The sequence below is a fragment of the Eschrichtius robustus genome, chromosome 11, assembly GCF_028021215.1.
Source record: "Eschrichtius robustus isolate mEscRob2 chromosome 11, mEscRob2.pri, whole genome shotgun sequence".
Classification (NCBI taxonomy): domain Eukaryota; kingdom Metazoa; phylum Chordata; class Mammalia; order Artiodactyla; family Eschrichtiidae; genus Eschrichtius; species Eschrichtius robustus.
In genome coordinates this window covers 42,813,336-42,827,599 of record NC_090834.1, presented here as the reverse complement: position 1 = coordinate 42,827,599, position 14,264 = coordinate 42,813,336, and the positions used below count along the sequence as shown (strand labels likewise).

Sequence of the window (14,264 nt, the reverse complement as noted above, 5' to 3'; positions counted from 1 at the left end):
AAATTTGAGAAATTTCAAGAATTCTTCACTGTTAAAACACATAGTGTTTTCTTAGTTTTTATTTTTGGAATGAAACATCATAATTAGAGATAGGTATGCTCTAGGTAGTTACATTTTGTTTTGTAATGTTTAAAAAAGGGGGAGAGTTATAATAGATTTGGCTGGTATTTTAAGAGTTTCCTTGAGTCCACTTAGAAATGGCTTTATTTTGCTCGTGAGAGGTTTGTTCCAGCCCCAGCTCATTCAATCTGAGGGCAATATTTATCTCCAGAGCCCAGGGCAGAGCTGGGTGAGATGGTGCTGCAGTCTTCTATGTCCCTGACTTTTTATTTTTGCAGAAAATAACGCTTGTTACCCCTCTCCCTCCCAGAGTGCTGTGTCTTAAATCTCTCATTTGCTCCCTGGAGTTCCCTCTGAAATCACCTTCTGGCTCCAGAAGCTGTCGTGCATATTTTCAATGTTGTAGTTCTTAGAACATCTTTTGAGATGTTTTGGCAAATAGTCATATATTCGGATGCTTGTTCCTTTCTTGATAGGCAGAGCCCAGTGCATCCAAATCCAAGTTCCATTTTTTAAAGATGAGGTTAGTTGCTAAGATTCATGGGGTCTGCCAACAGGTCTTTAAAAGCCAGGTCCCCCTGCCCTGGGGAAAGACCAAAGACCTAGTTGGCTTGGACACACGGCTTCCAGGTTATCTAATAACACAAAGGAGGCATAGTCATGTTTTGTTTATTCAAAAAGCATGGTGCTCATGCCGGCCAGGCTACCAAGAAAGACTTTTCCTTAAGCTTTGTACCAGGAAATTTAATGTCCAGGGGCTATTTCCAGAGAATGCTCTTGACTTCTTTCAATCTCACATTTGCTGACAATTGGTGGTGGTAGTTTGTACTGCAACAAATGGATATGGGGTCGAAAGACTCCCCTATCTGCCAGGGGCTTTCCCTGAAAATAGAGCTCTGCTGTCCTCAAAAAGGCATCAATAGAAAAATGATCATTGTGAGCAGCTATTGGACGGGAAAATATTCAAGATGCGTGCATTGAGGGTAGTGAGTGCAGTCTTTAAGCTCAATGTGATGTTGGACACATTTCCATATGCACAGAATTCTATCTTTCTCCTAAAATGCCCATGCCAGTATAGCTGTTTGGTAGCATTTACTCTGACCCAGTGATTGTACCAGAGACTTTTTTTTTTTTAATTAATTTATTTTTTTTATGGCTGTGTTGGGTCTTCGTTTCTGTGCGAGGGCTTTCTCTAGTTGCGGCAAGCGGGGGCCACTCTTCATCGCGGTGCGCGGTCCTCTCACTATCGTGGCCTCTCTTGTTGCGGAGCACAGGCTCCAGACACGCAGGCTCAGTAGTTGTGGCTCACGGGCCCAGCCACTCCGCGGCATGTGGGATCTTCCTGGACCGGGACACGAACCCGTGTCCCCTGCATTGGCAGGCGGATTCCTAACCACTGCGCCACCAGGGAAGCCCCTGTACCAGAGACTTTTAATTCATTACTGCTTGCAGATGTTATTATTCCCACTCTACAAACAAGGAACTGAGGCTCTGAAGTCAAATACTTGTTTACAATGTAAAAGGCAGCACCAAACTCACATTTCTTTGACTTCAGAGCCAATATTTTTTCACGATGCAAACTTTTCCTGGCAAAGGTGATCCTTTCCCATTGAATTAAACTCAACTTTGAGGGAAGTCAAGGATTCCATTAATAAGAACTTTCTAGAAAGACCCAATTCTTTACCAAGGGCAGGTTTAGTCTCACTTGTCACTCTTTCCAGAAAGACATTGAAAATGATCACTGGTGTCAGTGACCAAACCAGTTACCTGGGTTCATTCAAAAACCCAAAGTACTTTATTTTTTTTTAATTTTTATTTTATATTGGACTATAGTTGATTTACAATGTTGTGTTAGTTTCAGGTGTATATCAAGGTGATTCAGTTATACATATACAGATGTCTATTCTTTTTCAAATTCTTTTCCCATTTAGGTTATTACAGAATATTGAGCAGAGTTCCCTGTGCTATACAGTAGGTCCTTGTTGGTTATCTATTTTAAATATAGTAGTGTGTATATATTAATCCCAAACTCCCAATTTATCTCTCCCCCTGCCCCACCTTTCCCCTTTGGTACCCATAGGTTTGTTTTCTATGTCTGGGTGTTTGTTTAAAAACCCAAAGTACTTTAAATACTCAAATACTAAAATGCCATTTCCACAAGGATGGGTGCAGGAAGAAGTTAGGGGATCTCTGTTGATCATTTCAGCCAGAAGATGGTGCTTTGAAGAAATTACAATAAAATGTATGAAAATAGTTATGGTGAAAAAGAAAAGAAAAAAAAAAAGAGAATAGGCATGACTAAAACACAGTTTGTCATCAGATTAGAGTAAGGTGGTTTAACAAATGCTTTGGTTCCATAGAGGAGGACTCCTGCCCTTTAGGAGAAGCTGGCATACTAGATGTCATACCTGGAATGCCAAGATCCCCAAGGGTTCCCTTCTGGCGTGTCAAGGAGCAATGTTTATGCGGGGCAGACTCCTGACTCTTAAAAGGGAGCCTGAGTGAGGATGTGATGCGTGCTGGCTTTTGGCAGCAATCATGCCAGGAAGTGCTACTCATGTGGCCAGTGGGTCAGGGCAAGTTTCTAAGAAGGTACAGTTGTGGTTGGCTGCTGACTCTTGCTTGAAGACCACAGGACACATGTCTCAGGTGCCATGATTCACAAGTGTCATGGGTGCCACAGGTGACATATGTGAAGATGTCACGATTATGGGACAAGTATGGAGTTCACTATGTGTGTTCTGCATTGTGCCATTTCCTCCAGAGCAAGGAATCATCTTGGGTGATGTGACCATGCCTCTTAGCTTCTGCAGGATGAGTAGACAGCACTTCTGAGGACTCTCTGCTGGTTAGATATTCACACCCAGAAAATGCCCAATATTTAGAAGTCCATGACAGCTGGGTGCCTAGTATTCCATTATGAGTGGAAGGAGCCTAGACTAGAAACCAGGAGACCTGACTTCTAGTCCTTGCTCTGCCCCCAACCTGCTGTGTAACCTTGAACATGTCACATAATCTCTCTGAACATCAATTTCCTTACTTTGTATAACAAGGGAGTTGAAACACAATCCTTAAAGTCACTTGAGAAGTATAATTCCAAGGCATTAGACATAATTTTCAAAACTAAATGAAAAACATCTTACCTTACTTGCCAGTTCTAGAAAGATTTTTTGCAATGCAAGGAGAGAGATGATTTGCAAATGTTCAGCCTAGAAATCAGAGTTGAAGAAAGCCCGAGAGTGGGGAGATGTGACAATTTTTGAAGTATTCTATATTTTTATTTACCCATTCATTTTTTCCCTATTCTTTAAGAACGGTCTCCAATTCTTCACTTCACCCACAGAGTTTTTTCCCCACAGCCCTGGCTTATTCTGATCAGCTTCCTTCCCAACCCCTCATGGAGCTTTATCTGGTGTCTTTATCTGGTCTTGGACACAGTGTTTCCTTCTCCCTGCTTTGCTCTCTAGTGGTTTGATGTACACCAGTCACCTCTGCAGCTGGAGGATGAGTGCTCTGTTGGTGGGGAGGAAGGCCCAGCATATGTAAAATAACCCCCCTTCCCAACACGGAGTTTGTCAGTGACAGTGACCCATGGAGGACTGAGCAAGGCCAGTCATTTGGAATCATTAAAGTAAGAACTAATCACTGTCAATCAATTTAGTTGTTCTGGTTGCATTATCTTTGAATAAGGGGAATGGGCAAAAATTAGGTGGAAAGAAAGGTGAGTGCCAAAGTTTCAGTGATGTAAAAATTCTTGGAAACCAAAATTAGGCAGTGCCAAGAGCCTAATAAATCCTGATTCACAAGGATGAGATAAGAAATAAATTGAAATCATTTCACCAAGATATGATAGCCATCAGATGGTGCCATTTAACTTTCCAACTTGGTACCTTTGCTTGATCATAGGGGTCAAAAACATAATTGAGACTATAAGCATGGACGTTTCCTAGAAAGTATAGGATTTAGGAGTTACATTCTATCTAGAAAATTTTTCTAAATGGAGTTTACCCAACCATATCACTGTGGCAGCCCAGTTGATGGCAAAGGGTTTTGAACACCTCCTAGGAGCAGGCCCTAGGATGGGGAAGGCCCTGTATATTTACCTGAAAGAAGAGCCAACTGAAGGGAAACAGGTGGAGGAAGAGAAAGGCTTTTATAAGCTTTGAAATAAAGAGAAGGATCTCACCTCATTAGCACTTGGTCTTAGACGGATGATGACTTTCAAATCTCAACTTCTATCTTATCAGCAGAAAAAATCATGTGTTGGGCCTGATGCCTTGTGAATCTCTTGGGGTTACTATATCAGTTAGTGATTGCTTTTGGCTGCCAGTAAAGACAAGACTAGAGTGGCTTAAATAAATTAGGGTTTGATATACTCTTATGAAAGAAATGCAGAGGTGGCCAGTCTAAGACTGGTGGGACAGCTGGCATGATAGGATTTCAGAGGCCTTCTGTATTTCTGACCCACCATCCTTAGCATGCGACTTTACTCCTCAAGGAAGCTTACGGTCACAAAATGGCTGCTAGGACTCAGCCCTCATGCCTGTTATCCAAGAAGGAAGAGAGAAAGGGGAAAGGTAGAAGGGCCATAATTCCTGCTGCATCAGCCCTTTAAAGGGCTCTCATGAAAACCCCACCCAACCAATTCTACTTACATCTCATTGGATGCTCAAAGACACAAAGAGGGCTTGGAAATATGGTCTTTTAGTTTTGCGCTTTTTGGCCTGAATAAAAGCAGGGTTTGATTCTTTTACTAAGAAAGAAAGGGAGCAAGAGTATAAGGCAGCTGACAGTCCCTGCCACCTTCCCCTCCCTAATTCTCCCTTTTCCCCATCCTTCACGAGCACCATCTTTGTCCCCCTCTTCCCTTTCTCACCTCTGGATAGTGGGACACCAAGGTCTGTGGGGCTTGAGAGAACTCAAAGACAACATAATAGCTGTCCTTGAGTCCTTACTATGTTCCAGGCATTGTCATTAAAGCTTTCCCTGCCATGCATAGGGGTGACAGATCTCCTACCCTGGTCAGGGGGACCAGGAGACCCAGGGAAGTTTTCCTTAGCCAAGTGTAGCCCAAGTGGTCTAACAAGATGCCAAGGCAGCCTTGCCTCCTGGCGAGTGTGGGGCTCTGGCATCAACTGAGAAGCTTAGAATTCTTGCTCCATTTACTAGGCAAGTAGTTGAGTCTTCTTCTTCTTCTTTTTTTTTTTTTTGGCCTCAATTTTCTCATTAGTGAGATGGGGATAATGACAGTCCTTCCATGGGGGGGATCGTATATTCATCTCCTGTGGCTGCTGGAACAGATTACCACAAACTAGGTGGCTTAAAAGAAGAGAAATTTATTCTCACCCAGTCCTGGAGATCAGAAGTCTGAAATGAAGGTGTTGGCAGGGCCACACTCCCTCTGGAGGCTCTAAGGGAGAATCCACTCATTGCCTCTTTCAGCTTCTGGGGGCTGCTGGCAATTCTTGGCTTGTGGTGGCATCACTCCAATCTCTGCCTCCGTCTTCATATCACCTTCTCCTCTGTGTGTGTCTTATCTCCTCCTTATGAGAACACTTTTGCTGGCATTTAGGACTGACATTTAGGTTGGGTTGGATAATCACCTGGATTATCCAGGATCATCTCCTCATCTCAAAATCCTTAACTTAATTACATCTACAAGGACTCTTTCTCCAAATAATGGGATTAGGATATCAATTTATCTTTGGAAGCCATCATCAGCCCACCGCAGGGTGGGTATCAGGAGATATGTAAATGCTCAGATGTGGTGCTGGGTACTGGGTTAGCACTCAGGAAACGTTTGTCTTCATGCTAGCCCTCCTGTCTTGAGGGGTTCTCTGGAGAGCAGGATATCCATGGGAAAGAGACCTCAGATGGTCACATTTTCCTCTTTTCTAGTTAGAGTTTTGCCAGAAACGATCATAACTCCCCTGACTCCCATTGATTGAGCGCTCACTCTCCCAGACACCGTGCGTGGGGCTCCACATCTCATTTACCCCTCACAGTGGCTCTGCCATGGTCAGCAGTTTACAGCCAAGGAAACTGGGGTTCAGAGAAGTTAAGTCACTTTCCCAAGACCTCACAATGTCAAGGCGGGCACTGGAATTCAAGCTCATTCTCTTTTCCCTTTACTGTGTGTATTTGGCACCGGGGGGGCTTCCGTGGAAATGAAGTGGGAGAAGGGGGAACTCAAGACTTAGGGGATGCCAGGGGGAAACCAGGGTGAGCAAGGTGTAGAGGAGCTCATCACTGGATGGGATAGCTTCAAAAACTATTAATCTGATTAAGAAGGGTGTGGCTGTGCCCGAGCTGCAACTCGAAACTGCCATCTTCACCCTTCCTTTTGCCACGTGGCACTTGTCCCATTCTAGTCCTGTTTTCTCATTGGTGAACCTCAGCCCATCTCAAGCTCAGACAACACCACTTGTCCTTATTGTGACTATATGATCTCACATGTTTGCTCTGACCACACCCTCTGCTGATGTTACTTTGCAACTCATCTTCATCCTGTATCCCCCCAACACACACTCAGACATTTGGGCTCTATACGGCTAGTTGTCCCTTAATATAGAAAACTCGGTGTTGCTATTTATTCACCAATGCATATGTTTTGTCTTCCCAACCAGATGGGAAATCTCTTGAATACAGGGACTGAGAATTATACATCTTGACTCCAGTTTCTAATTTAATGTCCCATATACAGTAGAGGTTCAACAACTGCTCGATGGTTGAATGGAAGGGAAAAAAAATCCCACTAAAAGATCCAGGTTGTGGGGGACGGAGGTGCTGGTGAGCTGCACAGCCCCAGTGAGCTACAAATGCCTCGGAATCTAAACTGGCAGCCCACCTCTGCACTGGTTAGAGGATTTCCACAGGCAGGTTCATTCTGACAGTGGTTGATCTCGCCTGCCTTTGGAAGGTGTCTCCCTTCACGGTATTGCCCCTGGCCTTGGCAATGTAAACGTTTTGTCTTTAAAACAGTAGCTAATGGGACACTTCCCAACCTCACTGGATTCCTTCACAGCAGGAAACAGCCACGTCCTCAGCTTGAGTCAAAATGTTGGAATGTAGGTTGAGGATGAATCTGAGGCGTGATGATTACTCAGTCACTCAGAGTGGGGTCACCCTGCAGCTACACTATCAATACAATATACAACCCAACAACTTGGGCATTCTAATGAGTGCACTCAAGCTAAACCGGAGGCTGCTACCTGTGGATGGCTCCTTGAAGTCACCCACTTGCTTTGTTCTTTGGGCAAGATTTGCGTCTTCTAAGACTCATAAGAGCTGGAGCTTCTGTCCTATTGTTACATATGTATTATGTATTGCTAGGGGTGGTTTGCTGCATAGACACTGAAAAGACTTTCTCTTACTTCCACCCCTCCCCTACCTTTTCTTTTTTTTTTTTTCACACCACCACTCCCACCCCCCACCACTTTTCCCCCGCTAGTGTCCATATGTTTGTTCTCTACATCTGTGTCTCAATTTCTGTCCTGCAAACCGGTTCATCTGCACCATTTTTCTAGGTTCCACATATATGTGTTAATATACGTTATTTGTTTTTCTGTTTCTGACTTACTTCACTCTGTATGACAGTCTCTAGATCCATCCACGTCTCTACAAATGACCCAGTTTTGTTCCTTTTTATGGCTGAGTAATATTCCATTGTATATATGTACCACATCTTCTTTATCCATTCATCTGTCGATGGGCATTTAGGTTGCTTCAATGACCTGGCTATTGTAAATAGTGCTGCAATGAACATTGGGGTGCATGTGTCTTTTTGAATTACGGTTTTTTTCTGAGTATATGCCCAGTAGTGGGATTGCTGGGTCAGATGGTAATTCTATTTTTGAGTTTTTTAAGGAACCTCCATATTGTTCTCCATAGTGGCTGTATCAATTCACATTCCCACCAACAGTGCAAGAGGGTTCCCTTTTATCCACACCCTCTCCAGCATTTGCTGTTTGTAGGTTTTCTGATGATGCCCATCCTAACTGGTGTGAGGTGATACCTCATTGTAGTTTTGATTTGCATTTCTCTAATGATTAGTGATGTTGAGCAGCTTTTCAGGTGCTTCTTGGCCATCTGTATGTTTTCTTTGGAGAAATGTCTATTTAGGTCTTCTGCCCATTTTTGGATTGGGTTGTTCGTTTCTTTAATATTGAGCTGCATGAGCTGTTTATATATTTTGGAGATTAATCCTTTGTCCGTTGATTCGTTTGCAAATATTTTCTCCCATTTTGAGGGTTGTCTTTTCGTCTTGTTTATGGTTTCCTTTGCTATGCAAAAGCTTTGAAGTTTCATTAGGTCCCATTTGTTTATTTTTGTTTTTATTTCCATTACTCTAGGAGGTGGATCAAAAAAGATCTTGCTGTGATTTATGTCAAAGAGTGTTCTTCCTATGTTTTCCTATAAGAGTTTTATAGTGTCCGGTCTTACATTTAGGTTTCTAATCCATTTTGAGTTTATTATTGTGTATGGTGTTAGGGAGTGTTCTAATTTCATTCTTTTACATGTAGCTGTCAGGTTTTCCCAGCACCACTTATTGAAGAGACTCTCTTTTCTCCATTGTATATCCTTGCCTCCTTTGTCATAGATTAATTGACCATAGGTGCGCGGGTTTATCTCTGGGCTTTCTATCTTGTTCCATTGATCTATGTTTCTGTTTTTGTGCCAGTACCATATTGTCTTGATTACTGTAGCTGTGTAGTATAGTCTGAAGTCAGGGAGTCTGATTCCTCCAGCTCCGTATTTTTCCCTCAAGACTGCTCTTGCTATTCGGGGTCTTTTGTGTCTCCATACAAATTTTAAGATTTTTTATTCTAGTTCCGTAGAAAATGCCATTGGTAATTTGATAGGGATTACATTGAATCTGTAGACTGCTTTGGGTAGTATAGTCATTTTCACAATATTGATTCTTCCAATTGAAGAACATGGTATATCACTCCATCTGTTGGTATCATCTTTAATTTCTTTCATCAGTTTTCTATAGTTTTCTGCATACAGGTCTTTTGTCTCCCTAGGTAGGTTTATTCCTAGGTATTTTATTCTTTTTGTTGCAATGGGAAATGGGAATGTTTCCTTAATTTCTCTTTCAGATTTTTCATCATTAGTGTATAGGAATGCAAGAGATTTCTGTGCATTAATTTTGTATCCTGCAACTTTACCAAATTCATTGATTAGCTCTAGTAGTTTTCTGGTAGCATCTTTAGGATTCTCTATGTATAGTATCATGTCATCTGCAAACAGTGACAGTTTTACTTCTTCTTTTCCAATTTGTATTCCTTTTATTTCTTTTTCTTCTCTGATTGTCGTGGCTTAGACTTCCACAACTATGTTGAATAATAGTGGTGAGAGTGGACATCCTTGTCTTGTTCCTGATCTTAGAGGAAATGCTTTCAGTTTTTCACCATTGAGAATGATGTTTGCTGTGGGTTTGTTGTATATGGCCTTTATTATGTTGAGGTAGGTTCCCTCTATGCCCACTTTCTGGAGAGTTTTTATCATAAATGGGTGTTGAATTTTGTCAAATGCTTTTTCTGCATCTATTGAGATGATCATATGGTTTTCATCCTTCAGTTTGTTAATATGGTGTATCACGTTGATTGATTTGCATATATTGATGAATCCTTGCACCCCTGGGATAAATCCCACTTGGTCGTGGTGTATGATCCTTTTAATGTGTTGTTGGATTCTGTTTGCTAGTATTTTGTTGATGATTTTTGCATCTATATTCATCAGTGATATTGGCCTGTAGTTTTCTTTCTTTGTGACATCTTTTTCTGGTTTTGGTATCAGGGTGATGGTGGCCTCATAGAATAAATTTGGGAGTGTTCCTTCCTCTGCAAGTTTCTAGAAGAATTTGAGAAGGATGGGTGTTAGCTCTTCTCTAAATGTTTGATAGAATTCACCTGTGAAGCAATCTGGTCCTGGACTTTTTTTTGTTGGAAGATTTTTAATCACAGTTTCAATTTCATTACTTGTGATTGGTCTGTTCATATTTTCTATTTCTTCCTGGTTCAGTCTTGGGCAGTTATACCTTTCTAAGAATTTGTCCGTTTCTTCCAGGTTGTCCATTTTATTGGCATAGAGTTGCCTGTAGTAGTCTCTTAGGATGCTTTGAATTTCTGCAGTGTCTGTGGTAACTTCTCCTTTTTCATTTCTAATTTTATTGATTTGAATCCTCTCCCTCTTTTTCTTGATGAGTCTGGCTAATGGGTTATCAATTTGGTTTGTCTTCTCAAAGAACCAGCTTTTAGTTTTATTGATCTTTACTATTGTTTTCTTTGTTTCTTTTTCATTTATTTCTGCTCTGATCGTTATGATTTCTTTCCTTCTGCTAACTTTGGGTTTTGTTTGTTGTTCTTTCTCTAGTTCCTTTAGGTGTAAGGTTAGACTGTTTATTTGAGATTTTTCTTGTTTCTTGAGGTAGGCTTGTATGGCTATAAACTTCCCTCTTAGAACTGCTTTTGCTGCATCCCCTAGGTTTGGGATCATTGTGTTTTCATTGTCAGTTGTCTCTAGGTATTTTTTGATTTCCTCTTTGATTTCTTCAGTGATCTCTTAGTTATTTAGTAATGTATTGTTTAGCCTCCATGTGTTTGTGTTTTTTAGGGTTTTTTCCCTGTAATTGATTTCTAATCTCAAAGCGTTGTGGTCAGAAAAGATGCTTGATATGATTTCAATTTTCTTAAATTTACTGAGGCTTGATTTGTGACCCAAGATGTGATGTATCCTGAAGAATATTCCATGCGCACTTGAGAAGAAAGTGTAATCTGCTGTTTTTGGATGGAATGTCCTATAAATATCAATTAAATCTATCAGGTCTTTTGTGTCATTTAAAGCTTGTGTTTCCTTATTAATTTTCAGTTTGGATGATCTGTCCATTGGTGTGAGTGAGGTGTTAAAGTCCCCCACTATTACTGTGTCACTGTCGATTTCCTCTTTTATAGCTGTTAGCAGTTGCCTTATGTATTGAGGTGCTCCTATGTTGGGTACATATATATTTATAATTGTTATATCTTCTTCTTGGGTTGATCCCTTGATCATTATGTAGTGTCCTTCCTTGTCTCTTGTAACATTCTTTATTTTAAAGTCTATTTTATCTGATATGATTATTTGTACTCCAGCTTTCCTTTGATTCCCATTTGCATGGACTATCTTTTTCCATCCCCTCACTTTCAGTCTGTATGTGTCCCTAGGTTTGAAGTGGGTCTCTTGTAGACAGCATATGTATGGGTTTTGTATTTGTATCCATTCAGCAAGCCTGTGTTTTTTGGTTGGAGCATTTAATCCATTCACGTTTAAGGTAATTATCGATATGTGTGTCCTATTACCATTTTCTTAATCGTTTTGGGTTTGTTTTTGTAGGTCCTTTTCTTCTCTTGTGTTTCCCACTTAGGGAATTTCCTTTAGCATTTGTTGTAGAGCTGCTTCAGTGGTGCTGAATTCTCTTAGCTTTTGCTTGTCTGTAAAGCTTTTGATTTCTCCATCGAATCTGAATGAGATCCTTGCTGGTTAGAGTAATCTTGGTTGTAGGTTTTTCCCTTTCATCACTTTAAGTTTATCATGCCACTCCCTTCTGGCTTGTAGAGTTTCCGCTGAGAAATCAGCTGTTAACCTTATGGGATTTCCCTTGTATGTTATTTGTCATTTTTCCCTTTCTGCTTTCAATAATTTTTCTTTGTCTTTAATTTTTGCCTATTTGGTTACTATGTGTCTCACCGTGTTTCTCCTTGGGTTCTTCCTGTATGGTACTCTCTGTTCTTCCTGGACTTGGGTGGCTATTTCCTTTCCCATGTTAGGGAAATTTTCGACTATAATCTCTTCAAATATTTTCTCGGGTCCTTTCTCTCTCTCATCTCCTTCTGGGACCCCATAATGCGAATGTTGTTGTGTTTAATGTTGTCCCAGAGGTCTCTTAGGCTGTCTTCATTTCTTTTCATTCTTTTTTCTTTATTCTGTTCCACAACAGTGAATTCCACCATTCTGTCTTCCAGTTCAGGTATCCATTCTTCTGCCTCAGTTATTCTGCTATTGATTCTTTCTAGTGTATTTTTCATTTCAGTTATTGTATTGTTAATCTCTGTTTCTTTGTTCTTTAATTCCTCTAGGTCTTTTTCAAACATTTCTTGCATTGTCTCCATCTTTGCCTCCATTCTTTTTCCGAGGTCCTGGATCATCTTCACTATCATTATTCTGAATTATTTTTCTGGAAGGTTGCCTATCTCCACTTCATTTAGTTGTTTGTCTAGGGTTTTATCTTGTTCCTTCATCTGGTACACAGCCCTCTGCCTTTTCATCTTGCCTATCTTTCTATGAATGTGGTTTTTGTTCCACAGGCTGCAGGACTGTAGTTCTTCTTGCTTCTCTCCCCTACCTTTTCCATTTTCAATAGTTTCTATGGACTTAAACAGTTCTTATGGTTTCGAATAGTTACTATGGTTTTTATGCTAAGTACTACAGAAATGTGATTTCCAAACTTGCATGCACGTTGGAATTGTATTAGTCAGAATAGGTCAGGTTGTGCTACAGAAACAAACAAGCCCCAAATCTCAGGAGCTTGATTTCACAGAGGTGTATTTCTCATCCACTCTGGTTCACAGTGGACCAGTGACTCCAGGACAGCTGTCATCCCCAAACAAACTAGCAGCCAGGCTGCTTGGATCTTGAGATCTTACTATCTTCATTGGAGGCTTCCCCTACAGCAGAGGAAGTGAGGAGTCTTGCAATGGCAGTTAAATGCCCTGGTCCAGAAGTGACACATATTACTTCCACTCATAGCCCATTTGCTAAAATCCCATAGCCCCACCTAACTGTGAAAGCTCTTTGCTCTCCCCTTTTCCTGGGAGGAAAGAAAAATCAGAATGGGCAAGCACTGGAATGCCCTGTTGTAGGAACTCTTTGGTGAGGAAAAATAAAGATATCACAGGTCCTGCCAGCAGAAAGTCTGATTCAATTGTCCTGAAATGGGACCTGACATTTTTGGCAAATGTCTCAGATAATTCTGATATTGTTGGTACATGAGTGGACATTTAGGAGCAACTACGTTAGAAAACCTAAGTCTCTCTTGGAGTGACCATTGGCTGTTTAGGTGATAAGAATGACACACATCCATGAATGCACAAAACAAGTCGATATATAACTCAGTGCTAAAATACACAGTATATGCAATGTGTTGTAGGAAGGCAGCAAACACTTCCCCTCCCTCCCATATGCTCGCCTGTTGTTAAGGTGGCTTTGCCAGACAACTCATGGTAAGGAACTCTTGCTCAGCACGCATTTCCATGTAGGTATATGTGTGTGCATGCATGGACACACATGCTGGGAACCTGCAGTAGAGAAGTGAGGAGGGTCAGATGTCCATCTTTCCCACAGAGCCTGTTGGAATGATAAGCTCCTATGAATAATATCATTATTGCTTTTTACCCTTCAGGCTGAACCTAGAGAGGACACCAGAGATTCTGAATCTAATCCTTGCTCTGTCATTGACTTACTGTGTGACCAGTATAAAGCCAGGCAACACTGCCTACTCTGGGGCTAATTAGCCAGCCTGAGGATGACTCAGTTCTCCCTCTGCTCTTCTTCCTTCTTCTTTTGAACATTCTGTTCAATTAGGACTTGTATTCAGCTGCTAGTTAACAGAAAAACACTGTTTTCTTAAGCCCGAAAAACACTGGGTTAAGTCTATTTATTGACTTACACAAAAGAAGTCCAGAGGTTGGCAACTTCAGGGTCCCAGGTTCTTTTGGCTTTCCACTTCACCATCCCTAGGGTGTGACCTTCTTCTTCATTCTCTCAAGATGGCTGCTAAAGCTCCAGTGGTCATATCTTCATTTTGGGCATGGATAATGGGAAGAGCAAAGGACAGAAAGGGTCTCTACCAGCTGAGTCCAGAGAACTACCAGGGAGTGATATATGCTTACATCTCATTGGCTAGAACTATGTCACATGACCATCCAAGCTGCAAGTGAGACTGGGAAACACAAGAGCCTCTATCATAAAGCCCCATTGTCAGGCATCCAGACTTTTTATCCCATTCCCTTGCACATGGAAATGTAGGCTTCTGCCTTGTAGAGCAGAAGAAGTGAACTCCTGCTCCTGGGCAGACACAGGTAGGCTCAGTGGATACACAGAGGCAGAAGACCTCGTGTGCACAGACCCAAGTGTCCCCAAGACCTCGGTCCTGATGCTTAGATAGT

The 14,264-nt window shown here is 41.4% G+C and overlaps 1 protein-coding gene across 1 annotated transcript in view; it reads left to right on the top strand.

Moving 5' to 3' along the window:
- HEPHL1 (hephaestin like 1) overlaps window positions 1–14,264 on the top strand; it is a 97,252-nt gene that overhangs the window by 918 nt on the left and 82,070 nt on the right. The window lies entirely within an intron of this gene.